Source organism: Anabrus simplex, chromosome 14 (assembly GCF_040414725.1).
Source record: "Anabrus simplex isolate iqAnaSimp1 chromosome 14, ASM4041472v1, whole genome shotgun sequence".
Taxonomy (NCBI): Eukaryota; Metazoa; Arthropoda; class Insecta; order Orthoptera; family Tettigoniidae; genus Anabrus; species Anabrus simplex.
Window position 1 is genome coordinate 60271215 of NC_090278.1, and position 19464 is coordinate 60290678.

The 19464-nt window shown below is 37.9% G+C and overlaps 1 protein-coding gene and 1 long non-coding RNA gene across 2 annotated transcripts in view; both read right to left on the minus strand.

Annotated features, from left to right (window-relative positions):
• Positions 1-515: 515 nt before the first annotated feature.
• The window catches only part of LOC136885425 (stromal cell-derived factor 2), a 52087-nt gene continuing 33138 nt past the window's right edge, over positions 516-19464 (minus strand). Inside the window, exon 6 of the mRNA XM_067157952.2 lies at positions 516-3830. The gene's annotated coding sequence lies outside the window, so the exon portion shown is untranslated. The remainder of the gene's footprint in view (positions 3831-19464) is intronic.
• Positions 14568-17931, minus strand: LOC137503028 (uncharacterized). The gene is made up of 2 exons (XR_011019000.1): positions 17454-17931; positions 14568-17239 (listed from the first exon to the last, which is right to left on the minus strand). It is a non-coding gene; the product is annotated as an uncharacterized lncRNA (long non-coding RNA).

Consider the following 19464-nt stretch of genomic DNA (forward strand, 5'->3'; position numbering starts at 1 on the left):
ATCTCGTACTTTATTCCTTGGATGTGGAGGAACTGAATGGAGCCAAAGGCAACCTGGAAAAGATTGCTTATAAGCAGTCAATTTATTTTTCTTCTACTTCTTTTCCAACTGTATCTGCACCTTTCAATTAGGCACTCCCAAGTCCTTTGGTTTCAGAACATCTAGTCCTGAGGCTGTAGCCTTCTTTCAACCACCAGACGTTACGGTACTCCTTTCTCTATCGTTGCCTGTCTCTCCACTGCTGCCAGGTGAATTAGATCTTTTCCAGGGCCTCTCAGGGTGCATGCACCAATGCATTGCACTGTACACGGTGCAAAAGGTGACTTTGCTTGGTTGACCAGATTGCAGACCCCACTCCTCGATTTGGAGCAATAGCGCTGTCTCTCTTTCCCCACGCCTGTCTTGCTCGCTCCGCCAGTCTCCCTCTTCCTCACTTGGTGTGTAGCACTCCAAATCCGAGCTGAGCTTAGCCGAGTAGCCCAGAAACGAAGTGTTGGTCTGAGCCAAGTGGGACCGATGCCCTGTGCACAGACTTAATGTTCCTCAACAAGTACATGGAAAGAACAATTTGAAGACTCTTTTAGTGTTTGGGTAGTACTTGTATATCACCAAGAGTATTTAACTTACGGTTATGTTTAATATCTCAATTGACAGACAGAAGAGGAGGCTACCCGATGAAAAATAAAAATAAAAATTGTTTTCATGAAATAGTGCTTCAAAGTAAGGCAAAATTTGTACTAAATATGTGTCGTGACACGCATATTCTCTTATAAGATGGCACCGTGCTGACTCGCGTGCTCAGTTGGACGTTAGCTGTAGTTATGAATACATTGTGGTCAGTTGCATAGAATCACGAATTTAATAATGAAAAAGAAAAATTTGATTAGGATTCAGCAAAAACTTACAAAAGTACGCGTTGAAACGAGGAAAGTGAAGGAATAAAAGAAATGATGAAAAGAGCGTAATAGGCGTTGCTATGAGAAATTGAAACAGTGAAAACAATTTAATAAATAAGTCTACTTAAGCTTCAAAACCTTGCGGCCATTACAATAGTGACAGCCTACTGCCAATTTTTTTCCAATTCTAGAACTAAGTTGATTGTAATAAGAAATTAAGATTTTTGAACAAATCTGTTAGCAAAAGGATTTGCAGTACTTAAAATGAAATAATTTTGAATTATCCAAAGTATTTATCTTTTTCTTGTCTGATTTTCCCACAAAAGGTTAGGTAGACAGTAGGCCATGTCTGTGTAGCATTTCAGGAAGAATCATAAACACACACATCTATTGAATCAGAAATAAATACTTTGCAAAAGTAAATTTCCTTTTATTTAGCTGTGTAGAAATACGTTCCAAGTATTTTCCGTTTATCCTTTCAAAATTGTTCTCTAAAAGATGTTTGTACACAAATACACTTGTTCATTTTATCATGGTCTGTTAAGCAATGGCAAACTGTTAGTTGTTTTACGTCGCACCGACACAGATAGATCTTACGGCGACGATGGGACAGGAAAGGGCTAGGAGTGGGAAGGAAGCGGCCGTGGCCTTAATTAAGGTACAGCCCCAGCATTTGCCTGGTGTGAAAATGGGAAACCACGGAAAACCATTTTCAGGGCTGCCGACAGTGGGGTTCGAACCTACTATCTCCCGAATACTGGATACTGGCCGTACTTAAGCGACTGCAGCTATCTAGCTCGGTCAATGGCAAACTAGAATATTCTATTGTCACATTCAGTGGAAGGTGGAAATGGAGTGCAGTCATACAAAGTCAGGTGATGCAGGTAATCAGTACAGTATTAGGAAATGACTGAGAAGAAGAGGTAGAATAGTAGGACACATCTTAAGACACTCAGAACTTTTTCAGTTGGTTTTTGAGGGAAGTGTAGGTGGTTAAGAGTGGTAGGGGTAGACCAAGATACGAGTATGACAAGCAGATGTAGGATGCAGCAGTTGTATAGAAATGAAAAGGTTAGCACAGGATAGGGTGGCATGGAAGGCTGCATCTAACCAGTCTATGGACTGATGACTCAAACAACAGAATAGAAAATACTAATATCTATTAAATTAAATATTTTTTCTAAATAATTTAAATAAAAATTCATTCAGCTAATTGATAAATTGACGGAAGTTGTTAGTAAAATGAAATTAACAACAGGTAGCAAAATTCAAAGTATTTTGTAAGGATATTGACATATGCAGCACAGAATGGTCAGCGTACTGGCCTTCGGTTCAGAGGGTCCCGGGTTCGATTCCCGGCCAGGTCAGGGATTTTAATCGCTTCTGATTAATTCTTCTGGCTCAGGGACTGGGTATATGTGTCCATCCCAACACTCTCCTCCTCATATTCAGACAACATACCACACTACCAACCACCACAGAAACATGCAGTAGTGATTACATCCCTCCATATATGGTTGGCGTCAGGAAGGGCATCCGGCTGTAAAACAGGGCCAAAGCTCCATGTTCAACACAGTTCGCACTCGCGACCCCACAGGTGTGGGAAAAAGAGGTAGGAAAAGAAGAAAGAAGATTGACATATGTAGCACATACATAAGCAGAAGAGTGAGAGTAAAATTAGTGCACCCAAGTTGAATTTTCGTAGGGATATTGCAGGGAAGGCAAAAAAAGACAGAATCAGGGAATGAAGAAATTAGAAGTATACAGTAATTGGAATTTCAAAATTACATGACAGGATAAAAACAAACATGCTGAAACGGTATAGACACATGATTCGAATTGGAGAAGACCTAGTTCAAAAGAGAGTACTCACAGAGCAAACAACATGAGAGAGACCACTAGAATTTGAAAGAGGTGGATGGATATGGTGGAGCAGAGTGTAGACAAGACAGAAAAATAATGGCAGCAGTGGAGAGACAGGCAACGATGGAGGTTCTCGATTATAACCCAACACAGGAGAGAAATGGAAACCGGAAATGAAGATCATAGCAAAACTTAATTTAGCAATTGAAGGAACTGAGTTCTGGAGAAAATTATCAAGGAACAATAAAATTACATTGTGTCACACAGTTAAACTTGTTTCTCGTAGACACACTACAGTGGTGTTCTGCTAATCCAGACTAATTAGAACTGAGGCCTACTTGGATTGGCAATATTCTGACTATCCAAAATTGCTCCTTAAATGCAGTATTGAGCTGAAAATACAACTACTGCCATGTAAATACATTTGTAGTAAGTGTGTATGAGAACAGGCGCCGGCTAATTGAGCTGAAAATACAACTACTGCCATGCAAATACATTTGTAGTAAGTGTGTATGAGAACAGGCGCCGGCTAAGGCTGGGTTTACAAGTTGCAGGAATAACATTCTCATATCCAGCAAGTTCACACCATTTCACCAAAAAGGAAAAAAGCTAGTGGCCGATATTTGTGGTACATTATCTTTTATTTTATGTGTAACTAAACACTTGAAACTCAATTAATTTTTCTACATTTTATAGCATTTATTCCTTGGATTTCTACCTCAAAATAGTATCGTATTACAAAGTGTACTATTATTTTACTGCTATTGTCTTCATATATAAATTTTTAAAATTCAAATAATTGTTTTTAAATGCACTTTCTAAATTAATTACTAGTTGGATATATCTAAATTTTTGTTGGGATCAACCAAATTATCAAATTACCAGAGTTCAGATTAGTTGGACACTTATTGTATTGAATACTCAGATGACTTATTCCATAAGGGAATGCGGTCAGAAAGCAAGTGGCTATTTCATTTGAATATGCAGTTAAACAATGCAAGATTTGCCAGAGAGTGGGTACTTGAATAAGAGTCCATTGGCCATGACGATGAGCCGTTTGCGATCTTCATTCTGGATATGAAAGCACAAAGAAAAGAACATTGTTTTGTAAACAGAAATTGGTTATTATGTAAAATCAACCAATTAAACATTCCTAGCCATAAATTAGTACATGCAAAATAAATAATAAAACTGATTAAAGGAAAATTATGAGAAAGGGATATTTAAAAAATAACATGAAAACATCAAGACCATTAAAACATGTGCAATGCTTGGGCAGGACATGATGGTATGTTGTCAAGTACAAATATGCACCAACAAGTTTTATTCTATACTAGTATGTGATGATAATACAGACATGTGTAAATTATTAGGATAAAGATTTACTAGTAGGGATGCTACCCATCCAGATTTTTTCTGGACCATTCGGAGTATCAATGTGTCTGTCAGAATAAATCTTAATTTCAGACTCTATACTGTCCAGAATAATCTATTTTAAATTTTAACAACAAAGTCCGCTAATAGGACATTTATTCTTGAGCCTGTAAATATCTATGCTGAGCATAGACTTCTTCCTATCTATTCCATGGCATTGGACGTCATTGTGACATCTTGTCTCTGGTCGACCAACGCTTCCCAACACTTTCTCTATGATGGTAGCAGTTTCAAGCACATAGGTTGCAATAGGTAGGAGGCATATGTTACAGACTTTGCCTTTGAGGTTCAGACGTGTTTTTGAGTCTTGGGGGTAATCTCAGCCACCTGGTTGTACCGCCCAAGTTTGATGTCATGCCCCGAAACATAATCATTATCAAAAATGAGTAACTGCATAGTCGTCGTCGTCATCATCATCATCATCATCATCATCGGTTTGCCCTTCCAGCGAGCCAGGTAGGGTGTTTGAAAACGAGCGTCTTCCAAAGTTGCCTATTCAAAAACATTTTGTTGTCCAAGACATATTCCCAATTCCATCCTCTTCTCTCCACGTCTTCCCTCAGTTGGTCCATCCATCTTCTTCTTGGTCTTCCAGCTGGTCTTCTACCTGTTATTCTCTTTTCCAAATAAGCACATGGTAACCTTGTACTATTCATTCGTTTAACATGCCCAAACCATTTAAGTCTAGATGACCTAAGTCTTTCCTCCATCGATTCATTTAGATCTAGGTTAGATCGGATCTCATCATTTTTCACATGATCAAGTCAGGTCTTTTGGAGGGCAGTTCTAAGAAATTTCATTTCACAGGCTTGAATCCTACTACATTCCTTTGATGTTAGTGTGCAGGTTTCCAGAGAATATGTAAGGATGGGAATGAAACATGACTTGTACAGGGTCATTTTTGTTCTTTGTGGGACCTTCTCATCCCATAGTAGGTGTCTGTATAACTGTAAAACTTAAAGATGAAGCATTAACTAATTTCCCATTTATATCGATGCTTTCATAACCGATAATTATAGACTTAACAATATAGCTTTTGCAGTTTCAAGGAAACAAGGTGAAATTCTTTTAAGTTTTGCACAGAACTTTGCTCCATGGATTCAGAAGAAAATCTCTTCTCTTTACGAGGAAGGCTTCTCTAATGGTGACTGCCTGAACTTCAGGATACGTTACATTTGGTCTATTGTGTTACTCTCAATTGTCACCAGATGGCTCGTGCACTAGCCTTTCGAGTGGGGAAACAAATATAATCATGCCTATAATTTCCCCTTGTAGTGCATTAAGTTACAACTTCTCTTTATTCCTCTTTAGATCAGTTGAGGTTTTGCCATAAAAGGATGAGGTTTACTGACTTCAGAAAACAATTGATAATAAGAATTATTGCAGCCAACAAATGCCTGAAAAAATTCCTAGACTTTTCTGTTAGTTTTGAATTATGAGGGCAATTTTTAAGATCGTGCATTTTGTGTGAATGCATTTGTTAATAAGACTTTTTATTTTGTTATTAACAATTGTTACTATCTGCGTCTGACAAGAAGTCGTGGAATGAGTAATAGATACTACACTCTAATCTACAAAAATTAGTCGTGATAAACATCTGAAACAGACGCATGTTCATTATTAAATGATTCATTATTTTGCATAGGCTGACTAAGGACCACGATATTCAACTGTTGCGCCAGTAATTGCACATCCTCTGGCTGTGTTCTTCCTTCCTCTCCTTTGTTCAGAGTGTACCCGTCTTCCTTCTTGGTGTTTTGTCCAGGAACCTCTTTAGTTTTAGTATCTTCCTGAGAGATGGCCAGTCTTTTAAGTTTCTTTCTGTTCCTCCCAGTTCCTGCAGATCTTTGTTTACTTCCATTAAGAAACTAATTGGTCAAGCTGGCATGATACATCTTTAAGACATGTCCATAAAATGCTAGTGTCTTTTCCTGGCCATGTCTGCAATATTTTTCAATTTGTACAGCTCTTGGTTGCGTCGCCTTTTGTATCTGTTCCTTTTCTTGACTGGTGCTAATATCTTCCTCAATATTTTTCTCTCCTGGATTTCAAGCTTGTCCACGAGTCCCTTCCAGTTGAATATCAGACATTCTAAGCAGATAAGGCTCCAGTGCAGATGACTGTCAGCTAGTGGTTCATTATACAGTACTTATAGTAAATGTGTAAGTAAAGTACTTATCACTTTCAAACTTCACAACGGCACTTCGATTTCCAAGTCACTGCAGACTGAACAAATGTTTGTCAGGCCTTGAGGTACATGCATGTGGAACAGCCGTACTCGCCCCTCGTATCCTTTACTGCGTATCCACACTTCTTTTCAGACAACCATTGTAATAATAATAATAATAATAATAATAATAATAATAATAATAATAATGGCGTATGGCCTCCGGAGAGGCCTGGTGCAGGTTTTTCTAGTAGACAGCCTATTAGGCGACCTGCATGTCTGTGAAGATGAAGATAATTTCTAATGTTGAATACGCCACACACCCCCAGCCCCCGAGCCATTGGAATTAACCAATTAAGGTTAAAATCCCCGTCCCGGCTGGGAATTGAACCTGGGACCCTCTGAACCGAAGGCCAGTACGCTGACCATTCAGCTGAGTCTGACAACCATTGTAATGTGTGTACAAAAAAATAATTTATCCTCTCTCCCTTACTTCATCTATGACAAAACTTGAGACACACTGGTAGTGTTCGGATTTTTTCTAGGGGAACAGGTAACCTTATTTAATAGTCGTACCGTTTTAAAACAGATTCATTGTAAGTTCCTTACATTCAAATCCTCTTTTAACATGCTTGTCATAAGATCTCTGTACATTTTCTCTATTTAATCATCATGAAGCCATATGTGCAATATTTTCTATGCAGCCGATTCTGGTTGTAATTCCCCTTTTCTTTGGTCTTGCCTTTATGATTCCCACCTTCGTTCAGTCAATGTCTTTTTAGAAGAAGAGAGATCTGTTTTCTTAATCGTGACTTCACTTTCACAGAAAAGCATCTCAATGGTCACTTGAACAAATTCACTGAAATATAACTTTTTATAAAAAAGCAGTAACACTAACGTACATACAGTTAGTTTTCTAGTATTTCATCTCGGGAGAAAATCTTTTGGGCTTCTGAAAGAAATGGAAATCATCTTCAACAATCGGCAAAATGTTAAGACGATTCAGTAAGTTACAAATCTTTACAGACAAGGAAATAATCTTCCCCAAAATTCCACAAAGGGATGAACATGAATCTTGAACATACAGTAATTATATAAAATACACATTTCCTCATACATTTGTGTATATTTTTGTCTAAAATCATAAAATTGGTAAATTATTCTAACAATATGCACAGATCTGAATAAAAGTAAAGCTTGAAGTATAGCTTCCTAAAATTCAATCATTTGTCCACTTCTGCAGGCAATTCATGACAGCAAGGCTGTGCAATGTAACTATGCAGCAGTTAGGAAATAGAGGACAATTTATGCATTCGAGCTGCCTCCTTCCTACAGCAAGGTTTCCTTGCAACTTGTCTTGCTGAACTTTTGGCTGTAACTAGACATTTTGTTAAATCCTTATCACTGTTTCATGGAATATTTGTGGATCTTGGAAGTGTGTGGTCACATGGATGTGAATTGCTTCCAAAGACAATCGTTAAGGACTATTAAACTGTACCTGAAGGACTTCAGTGAAGTGAAATGAACGCATTATTTCAGAAGTGACAGTAGAAGTATGTGCAGTTACTTATTTTAATGTACATAGACACCACAAATCTGTACATAATAAAAATATATGAATTTCTTTATATTTTGAAATAATTTATATATGTTGTCAATAAACAATTAAAGATACTTCTTTTATTGCTGTTTACCACAACCACCAACTCATACTTGCGATATCCTTGTTTTCATATATTTGTATGTTTATTTAAACTACCTTGGTGTGTGTCTTATGACAATTCATCTACCTAAAGTCCACTATAACCACTACAGAGATCACTTAGAGAATTGCCAAGGCAATATATCCAGGCTAAAGAATAGTGTGGACCAACAGACTGCAGCAGTAAATACCAGTCTACGATGCATTCTTCTTTACATCTGCCTGTTAGGTCATCAGCCCAGAGGCTGGTTGGATCCTCAAATAGCACCACCAATGGTTATGCGGTTATATAGAAACAGCAAAAACCAATGGGAGCACCAAAATGAGGCATACTAGGCAAGATAAGGAGTGAGGTAGTTTGCCATTGTTTTCACCCTTCTTTACATCAGCAAGACCTAAATAACCCATAGGTAGCACAAGAAATCAAAACAGAAATGCAATTTTTATACTCCAGACACTTTTGTTCAGCTCTGCTGTAAAATTTTCATTACCGACTTTGGGTCCCTTTCTGCTCAACGGGTCACACATTGGATATTTCACAGGTAATGGTGGAGAAAGATCAGAACTTATTGAAGATTTCTACCAAGGACTTTCTTGTCACACAGCTGCGAAACTAATCGGTGAGAATTTTTATATGGTGCAACAGTGGTCCCAAGAATGGAAGACTTTTGCTCCTCACAAATTTCAAGACATGCTATCAGTCATCTCTAAAGTTTCAGGGTTTCGACGTACCTCACGGGATATGGTCAAAACTAAACTGGATCAGGACCAATTCTGGAGTTTGTGCGGACTCTCTGTTTAAATGGAACAGGTTATCTTCTCTGAATTAAGACAGTGGGGCTGACAGACAAACAGTGAACCACATCATTAAGATTGTCCCGTAAGACCATACGGAGGAGACATTAATTTTATCTGTGTGACTTCTGCATCAATAGACTACATTTTGATCTTATGATCAACTTCGTTTGTTTTCTTTTCTATAAAATGTATGTGTACCATACGATTATTAATCATAATAATACCAAGGACTTTATAGCCAGCCTATAGCCTCAACAATTGTGAAGAACCACAAGAAACAATCCAGATTATGTGTTCACAGGAAATGCTTGCAATGAAAGGGTCAAAATTCAGAGCAGCTTCACCAACAGTGGACAACATAACAAGCGACATGCTGAAAACTGATGGAGAGATGCTTGAAGAAGCTCTGCTGTCTGAACAAATGCCTTGAAGACTGCAGAAGTAATCCTGCTATTCAAAAGGGGCGACTGCACAAATATAGAAAACCACAACAAGCTGTTGATCAGAATGTTAAAAAAAGACAAGACTCCTACTGATTTAAATCTTCATTGTTTATTTCCTTTGGCTCAGTGACTCTTGAGTTTTTGGAGTCTTCAACATTAATTTCATCCTAGGTAAGTCCCCATCCATACAGATGTGCAGTTCACCTGTGGGTGTCAACTCAAAAGGCCCACACCAAGGCATCTCTGGAGGCCACCCAGCACCACCACCACCATTATAATTATTATTGTTTGTGTAGATTACCATAACATGCAAAATGCTTAAAACTGATGCACAGATGCTTCAACAGGCACTGCTGTCTGAACAAACAAATCAACTCCCAGCACTCTTATCTCATTAAGTACTGTACATAATGGATAGAAGCTAACCCGTGCATAAAAATACAACTTGATAGATCTTGGCAAGATGATTGAAATATTGCATGTTACACCTCTGTAGCTTGTACTATTTCAGATATTGACTGAGTTTTTAAAATGAATTGCTTTTGTGCAGAGCAGTAATTCACTGTTTGAACAATACTGTGTTCGGGGCACAAGGCTATCTAACAACTGACTTAATTGCACCACACACTTCCATACTGAGAGCCAAAGGAAGAAAAACTCACACCAATTTGAAGTTAAAGGCTTTCTGTACTCAGATCTTAAGACCACAAGTGACATCTATTACCATTTGGCTCTATGAAGAAGTGCAGTTACTACATTTTTACTTTAGGAAACTTTGGTATTTATGTTCTTTGGATTTACTACTCACTGCATCTAACAGACCACAGTTAGATGTAACAGAATCACTAATAAAAAAAGTGAAAATTTGTGTTACACTTCTTTGGCTATGGGCTGCAGATATTATTCATAGGAGGGAGAATTTCCAAAGGAATATTTTCAGAAGAAACTATTATTATATGTGAATATTATGAATAAACTGAATAAAAACTGGTGATAACCTGAATAAGCTGATTATGACCTTGGCAAGATTATCAAAGATTTTTTTACAAATTGCTTTCACGTTGCATCAACACATATAGGTCTTATGGCGACAATGGTATAGGAAAGAGCCAGGAGTGGGAAGGCAGCAGCTGTGGCCTTAATTAAGGTACAGCCCCAGCATTTGCCTACTGCAAAAATGGAAACCACAGAAAACTATCTTTACTCGCTATCTTCCGAATGCATGCTCACAGCTGAAGTATGTTCACAAAAAAATTTGTCAAATGTGTTATTTAGATAGGAAAATACTATTTCACATTAAAAAGAGCCTAACATACATACATACATACATTACCATTATAGACTCTTATGCCTTTCAGCGTTCAGTCTGCAAGCCTCTGTGAATTTACTAAACGTCGCCACAATCCTCGATTTGCAACTAGTGTTGTGGCCTCATTTAGTTCTACACCTCTTATCTTTAAATCGTTAGAAACCGAGTCTAGCCATCATCGTCTAGGTCTACCTCTACTTCTCTTACCCTCCATAGCAGAGTCCATTATTCTCCTAGGTAACCTATCCTCCTCCATTCGCCTCACACGACCCCACCACCGAAGCCGGTTTATGCATACAGCTTCATCCATCGAGTTCATTCCTAAATTAGCCTTTATCTCCTCATTCCGAGTACCATCCTGCCATTGTTCCCACCTGTTTGTACCAGCAATCATTCTTGCTACTTTCATGTCGGTTACTTCTAACTTATGAATAAGATATCCTGAGTCCACCCAGCTTTCGCTCCCGTAAAGCAAAGTTGGTCTGAAAACAGACCGATGTAAAGATAGTTTCGTCTGGGAGCTGACTTCCTTCTTACAGGATACTGTTGATCGCAGCTGCGAGCTCACTGCATTAGCTTGACGACACCTTGATTTAATCTCACTTACTATATTACCATCCTGGGAGAACACACAACCTAAATACTTGAAATTATCGACCTGTTCTAGCTTTGCATCACCAATCTGACATTCAGTTCTGTTGAATTTCTTACCTACTGACATCAATTTAATCTTCGAGAGGCTAATTTTCATACCATACTCATTGCACCTATTTTCAAGTTCCGCGATATTAGACTGTAGGCTTTCGGCACAATCTGCCATTAAGACCAAGTCGTCAGCATAGGCCAGACTGCTTACTACATTTCCACCTAATTGAATCCCTCCCTGCCATTTTATACCTTTCAGCAGATGATCCATGTAAACCACAAACAGCAAAGGTGAAAGATTACAGCCTTGTCTAACCCCTGTAAGTACCCTGAACCAAGAACGCATTCTACCATCAATTCTCACTGAAGCCCAATTGTCAACATAAATGTCTTTGATTGCTTTTAATAATCTGCCTTTAATTCCATAGTCCCCCAGTATGGCGAACATCTTTTCCCTCGGTACCCTGTCATATGCTTTCTCTAGATCTACGAAACATAAACACAACTGCCTATTCCTCTCGTAGCATTTTTCAATTACCTGGCGCATACTGAAAATCTGATCCTGACAGCCTCTCTGTGGTCTGAAACCACACTGGTTTTCATCCAACTTCCTTTCAACGACTGATCGCACCCTCCCTTCCAAGATGCCAGTGAATACTTTGCCTGGTATACTAATCAGTGAGATACCTCGATAGTTGTTGCAATCCTTCTTGTTCCCTTGCTTATAGATAGGGGCAATTACAGCTTTCGCCCAATCTGAAGGTACCTTACTAACACTCCACGCTAATTTTACTACTCTATGAAGCCATTTCATCCCTGGCTTCCCACTATACTTCACCATTTCAGGTCTAATTTCATCTATTCCTGCTGCCTTGACAATGGAGTTTATTTACCATCCTTTCCACTTCCTCAAGCATAATTTCACCAACATCATTTTCCTCCTCCCCATGAGCTTGGCTGTTCACAATAAGCCCAGGATGATTTCCTTTTACATTGAGAAGATGTTCAAAATATTCCCTCCACTTCTCCAGTGATTCCCTGGGATCTATTATGAGTTCACCTGAATTACTCAAAACACTGTTCATTTCCTTTTTCCCTCCCTTCCTAAGATTCTTTATTACTGTCCAGAAAGGTTTCCCTGCTGCTTGACCCAGCCTTTCCAGGTTGTTACCAAAATCTTCCCATGACTTCTTTTTGGATTCAACAACTACTTGTTTCGCTCTGTTTCTTTCATCTACATACAACTCCCTGTCTGCCTCAGCCCTTGTTTGCAGCCATTTCTGATAAGTCTTCTTTTTACGTTTACAAGCTGCTCTCACTTCATCATTCCACCAAGATGTTCGCCTTTTCCCATCTTTATACACAGTTGTTCCTATAACATCAAATACATATGATGTAAATATAATCCCAATCTGCAACACTTTAGAAAAATACACAACCCAAAAGTTCTTAGGAACCAATACACAGGGTTATTCAGCCGAGTTATCCACTGCAAATATCTTCTGATCTGTTGAAAGTATAGACATTCTGTTTCAAAATTCTTTAATTGTATAAGGAGCTCATGAAACACTGTTCAAATAATCTCCATCGCGTACGTAATTACTGTTACTTTGTTTTCCTAAATGTATCTATACAATGGAACAACTAAGAATCAAGCAACAAGCTTTCTGTCTAATACCTGCACATATGAAACCCTTTAATACCTATAAAAGTACTCAAAGGACCTGTGAAATAAGCACATCACTGTATTTGCTGCTTAATTCTTAACGGTTTTGTTGGGTGAAAGAAGTATAGTAATTTTTTAAAAAACAAATTTACAACGGTTTCTCAGTAATTACGCATGTGATGGAGACTTTTTGTATGAGCCTGTTAATACAATTTCAGAATTTGAAAACAGAATGTCTTTAATGGATCAGAAGATATTTGACGTGGACAACTTAGCTGAATAACCCTGTATTACAGAAAACATTCGTAATATGTAATTGGCAATATACTACATAACACACAACATATAAAATAATAATGTTATTGGCTTTACGTCCCACTAACTACTTTTTCAGTTTTCGATGACGCCGAGTTGCCAGAATTTTGTCCAGCAGGAGTTCTTTTTACATGCCGGTAAATCTACCGACACGAGGCTTACATATTTGAGCACCTCAAATACCACCGGACTGAGCCAGGATCAAACCTACCAATCAATCAATCAATCTGTATTACAGAAAACATTCGTAATATGTAATTGGCAATATACTACATAACACACAACGTATAAAATAATAATAATGTTATTGGCTTTACGTCCCACTAACTACTTTTTCGGTTTTCGATGACGCTAAGTTGCCAGAATTTTGTCCAGCAGGAGTTCTTTTTACATGCCGGTAAATCTACCGACACGAGGCTTACATATTTGAGCACCTTCAAATACCACCAGACTGAGCCAGGATCGCACCTACCAATCAATCAATATTGATCTGCATTTAGGGCAGTGGCCCAGGTGACAGATTCCCTATCTGTTGCTTTCCTAGCCTTTTCCTAAATGATTTCAAAGAAATTGGAAATTTATTGAACGCCTCCCTTGGTAAGTTATTCCAATCTCTAACTCCCCTTCCTATAAATGGTCCAAAGGCCAGCACTTCAACCGTCTGAGCTACTTAGCCCGGCAATAACAGATTTTTTTTTAAACGTACAAAATCACTGAGCCACAATATTACTACTGGTTTTTTGTAAAACAACGCTCAAATAAAACTACAGATTCTGTTATCAGCTGGGGTAAATCAGACCTGCTAAACAACTTTCTTCCCGCTTGCATGTACGCTATGCTGTTTACTGTAAATGGAGGACCAAACTATCTCCTATCTGGCTGACGGAAATGTTACAGGGTGACTTGTAGGCATCCTTGCTCCTCTTGAGATACACACACGAGTGATTAATTTGATCAAGTCAGAAACATAACATACTGGTATAACGTCAAAGATATTAAAATACATCCAAAATTTGGTACAAGTACATAATCATTTCTAAAAACAAAATAACACATCACATGGACCTACCCTACACAAATAAAATTTAAAAGTAATATGACCAGTATCTAGGCAATTCATACGCTTCCTTGGTGGCATCAATCAGGTTTTAAGGAGCATGCTCACGAGAAGCATCTCCCCTTCAAGACACTGCGAAGTTCTCGGGCTTCTTAAGACACACACTCTTTTGTTTTCAATCCCTACGTCTAACAAAGAGGTGTCAAAGTAGAGTTAACCTGAAATTAAAATCAAGAAGGGATATGGGAGGAGGACAACTAAAATAAACTGAATGACAGTACAACATTCTTTATTCAACTGACAGAAAGTCTTATATTCACATTATCACATACAACAACAAGAGTTTCCTCAAGATGATTTCATTTGATTTTAGGTTATCTAATTTAGACAAACAGAAGCAGTAATTTCAACTGGATGGACATTGAACAAGGTAAAAAAAAAAATACAAGGAGTATATTTGATGAAAGAACTGGTTATCTTCTTCGTCAAAGGTGCTCCAGTTTGGTTGGGAAACTTGACCTTCCTGAAATGCCAGCACTCAGGATTTTAACCAAACAGGAGCAGCAATTGCATCACTTTTATGTACAGTATTCATTGGTATCTGCACAACTGGCCCTTTAAAAATAAAGCCCTTTGTCTTAATTTCTCACAGTCAAGCAGGCAACGATCATATCCAGATCCACATCATGGCAACACTTCCTTCATATTGACACAAATATGTCTTATGGCCAGGGGTCATCTGAACATTTGAGTCACAAAATTAGCGATATAAAATGTATGACGCGATGTTACCTAGTAACCGTGCTGGCTGTAATATTGTCCCCTTCAAAAGTGGTAATAATTTAGTAAAGAAGAATGATTTATTTCATCAGCGAGTTGGAACATTATTTAATCGCCAGGAGGGTGAGATTTTGTATTTCCGTGCTAGTGCGAGCCAGCCACTTGCGAACCGGTTTTCCCGACCTACCAAGAGAACGAGGAAGCAGGGTGAAATTCCTGTTAGGTGGCCTTCAAACACATGTGTGCGTACCACGTGACCCGGCGAGCAGCGTGATCTCAATCGATCAATAAATGCAAAGTCAAGTGACGTGAAACTAGAGCAGCCAATAAAAATGACAACCTTCACAGGAATGCAACAGATCCACCAATTAGATGTAATTAAGAGGCACACCTACGTCTTAAGACAGGGAATTAATGGTAATTCCAGAGGAAATTTTATAGAGGGTTCTTACTTCTGAACACTTGATTTGAGCGTCACTCTAATTGCAGCTATGGTAGAGACTGGACGTCGTTTGCTTCATTGGGAGACTTTACATTAGAGAAGGCATCGAGGACTGTATAAACTGCAATTCAGACACTTGGAAAAATTAGCTACGATTTATTTAGGGTTGTCATAAGATAAGTGTCCACATCCAAATTATGAAGCATCGCGTGTGTATCCTGGACTATTGCTAAGACTTTTGTTAGTTTCAGCTTTCTACGAGAACTCGGAAGAAGGAAGGTCGTTGGTTCGAGCTCACTTCAAGATGGCTATCCAGTTCCGCGATGAATACTACAGTTTCCTGTGTACCTTCAGCTCCTCCATGAGTCACTAATCATGTAAGGCGTCGGACATGGGCAAGACTTTGTTCGATGGAAGGTGATGTGACCACGTACTAGGTCATCAGCCAGAATCCAGTTATCACCAGCCACATGCGTATTCTTTAAGAATTCATTTCTTTCTATTTCTGTAAAATGTTTGTAAAACGTAGCCTTACCTTATTCATTTAGATTTCTATTAGTTTTGCAGTAGTTTGACTTTTCATTCTTCTTTCTTTGGTGGGAGGTAGTTTGTGCTCTGGAATGAATGTGTATTTGTTCTATTAGTTAGAGATGAATGTATGTCATCGAGAGAGCCTGTCCTAAGAATTTAGAAGGCAGGAGAGATAAAAATAAATGAACCCCGCGTTAATTTTGAATGATTTTGAAATAATTTGAAAATTAATTAAGACAAATTAGGACAGTGTTCTAGTGTTTTTCTAAGTGTAAAATTTCATTCTACAATTTTGCGACATGTTTGTGGGTTTGAGTTTGTTCAGAGTCATCCGAATAACTTCGTACGATAGCTTTGCGAGGGAGATGATGCACGGTCAAAAATATAATAATAATGAGTAAAAATAATTAAACCTAATTACGGGCTAAAATTATTGAAGAAGGTCATGGGTTCAATGATAGTTTATTCTTGGAAAGAATTATCGTGTGCTCACTTTATGTAAAGTAAGCCTGGAACATGGCAATCCTCCGGACGGAGTAATGACGAATTATATGTATATTTTCTGCGCTATTAATTTGAGTATGACTTGCAGATGGGCATTATATTTTGAGTAATAATTTATGCATCCATTAGAGTCATTTTGGAAGAGATGTGTCACTGGACATGATTTCTTCGAGCTTCAGTGCAGATTAACTGAGAGCCACGACATTATAGGTGAATAAAAATAAATGCCGCAACCCATGTACCGTAAGTGCGTATTCTAATATTTTGACCTGTGTCGTAGTTATTTTACTTGCTTATTTTGGATGATTTCTGTTTAAAGTATTTCCTTGAACATCGTTGTATAGTTAATTTCTACGTATAAGTGATAACCTCAATTCTATCACATTCTAAATCGATACCGGGGATATACGTGATATTGTCATCTAGAGAATGATTTCCCTAATTTGCAATAAATCCTAAATTTAATAATAGTGGGTTAGTGTTCGTGTAAATAATATTATAAAATTGTCGTGTACGTATGCGTGAATGTGTGATGTGTGATTTGATTATATTCTGTGTTTTATGAATATTTCTTGAATGATTTTGTGATATATAAGTAATAATAATAACAACGTAAACGTTTCCACCTTTTCAATACTACAATATATTCACAAAATTACAAATTACACGGTACTAGTTTCGACCCATCTAGGGGTCATCATCAGCCGTATTGGAGCAAAGATCATTTGTGGCGAAATCCTAAGAAAATGTTATTTTAGGATTTCGCCACAAATGATCTTTGCTCCAATACGGCTGATGATGACCCCTAGATGGGTCGAAACTAGTACCGTGTAATTTGTAATTTTGTGAATATATTGTAGTATTGAAAAGGTGGAAACGTTTACGTTGTTATTATTATTACTTATATATTATTCTCAGTTCAATACGGACCAAAAACATGAAATTCATAACCATCAATGATTTTGTGATGATATTCTCCACTGTGCGCGTCAAATTTTTGACCGATTTATATTATTTCGCGTGTCCGTGATTGGATGAATTTTGAATCTTTAGAAGATTTTATTGTAATTTAAGGTAGATTAGGGCCTAATTCACTGAGTTAAAGTGAATAAGAGAAGGCAACGTCCGTGGACTGATGTCACGAGATTGAATTATTAGTTATTGTACAGTCACTTTATGCATAAAATCGAGTAAAATTTAGGTTGATATGAGTTCAAGTAAAAATTTATTACAAGAAGTTTAGTCACTTAATAATTATAAAAATGAAGTAATTGTTGAAGGGAAAGTCTAAGGAAGACTTATTAACCATAATTTTCTGAATTAAATAATTTTCAATAATTTAAATAAGAAAGAGAAAATTATCATTTTCTTGTGAAATAAAAGCGAAATCACCGGGCGAGTTGGCCATGCGCGTAGAGGCGCGCGGCTGTGAGCTTGCATCCGGGAGATAGTAGGTTCGAATCCTACTATCGGCAGCCCTGAAGATGGTTTTCCGTGGTTTACCATTTTCACACCAGGCAAATGCTGGGGCTGTACCTTAATTAAGGCCACGGCCGCTTCCTTCCAACTCCTAGGCCTTTCCTATCCCATCGTCGCCATAAGACCTATCTGTGTCGGTGCGACGTAAAGCCCCTAGGGAAAAAAAAAAAAAAAAGCGAAATCCGGATGGAATATTTTAATTTAAACAATTTGATTACCATTATAGGAGAATGATATCAGATATTATTTTGATTTTCAATCCATTTTACAGCAAATTAATGATTCCTATATTTATTATTACAGACACGAACAGTCGTTGAACTTTAATTTGATCAAGATCCCTCATAAATGATAGCACGAGGAGAAGATATTTCCAAGAATCAAACCCAGATTTTGTGAATTTAATTGTTTTATTTGAAAGAGTGTCAGTTTTAATAAATGTATAAATCTATTTTAGTCTCCTTTCATTTGTCGCTAGTCCTTCATCTATCCCTGCCTTTAAAAATTTCTGCACAGCCGATAGCGAACGGTCCACCTCTGAGACCCTCGCTCTCTGGCGAGCTGAGCCCGGCATGATGGGGGCAATATGAAGTACAGATGGATGGCATAACCGAGACATATGGAAGGCTCTTATCAAAGAGGCTTCATCTCGTCATACTCTACAGAACCATTATTTCATTTTTAGTAGTCTCACTGGCCCTGAGTAAGTATTCCTCCTTTAACACACTGAATCCTAAACTTGTTGAGTCCCAATTCCATACAGGAGTCTCTCGAAAACTATTTGTTAGATGCAAATAAATTAACTGTTATCTATTTGAGTTTCATTTATTATGATAAATTGATTTTCCCAAAGGGAAATTTCACAGCCCCTTTTTTTCCACCAAGAGACAATCTTAATAGGTACTAGGAAATATGACACAAAAGAAATTAAATACTGTACTGTCCAAAACTTGATTAGAAGAGTGTTTTTAAATTAATCATTCTACAATACAAAATAATTGTGAATTAACTCCTACTGGCCGCAGCAGACTGTGCACCCAATGAAAAAAAACCTGAATTTTCCCCATAAAAACAAGAAAAAGTATTTAGTTGAATTCACACTTCACTGTCGAGAAGATGAAAGGATTCTGAGAAAAATATCAACACCTATCTCTATCTCCTCTGCACAAGTAATGCTCTCGCAGTTAACAGAAGAAAGGAGATCCATTTCTTATTGGTTTTTTTTTTCTATTTGCTTTACGTGGCACTGACACAGATAGTTTTTATGGCGACAATGGGACAGGAAAGGACTAGGAATGGGAAGGAAGCGTCCGCGGCCTTAATTAGGTACAGCCCCAGCATTTGCCTGGTGTGAAAATGGGAAACCACGGAAAACCATCTTCAGGGCTGCCGACAGTGGATTCGAACCCACTATCTCCCGAATACTGGACGCA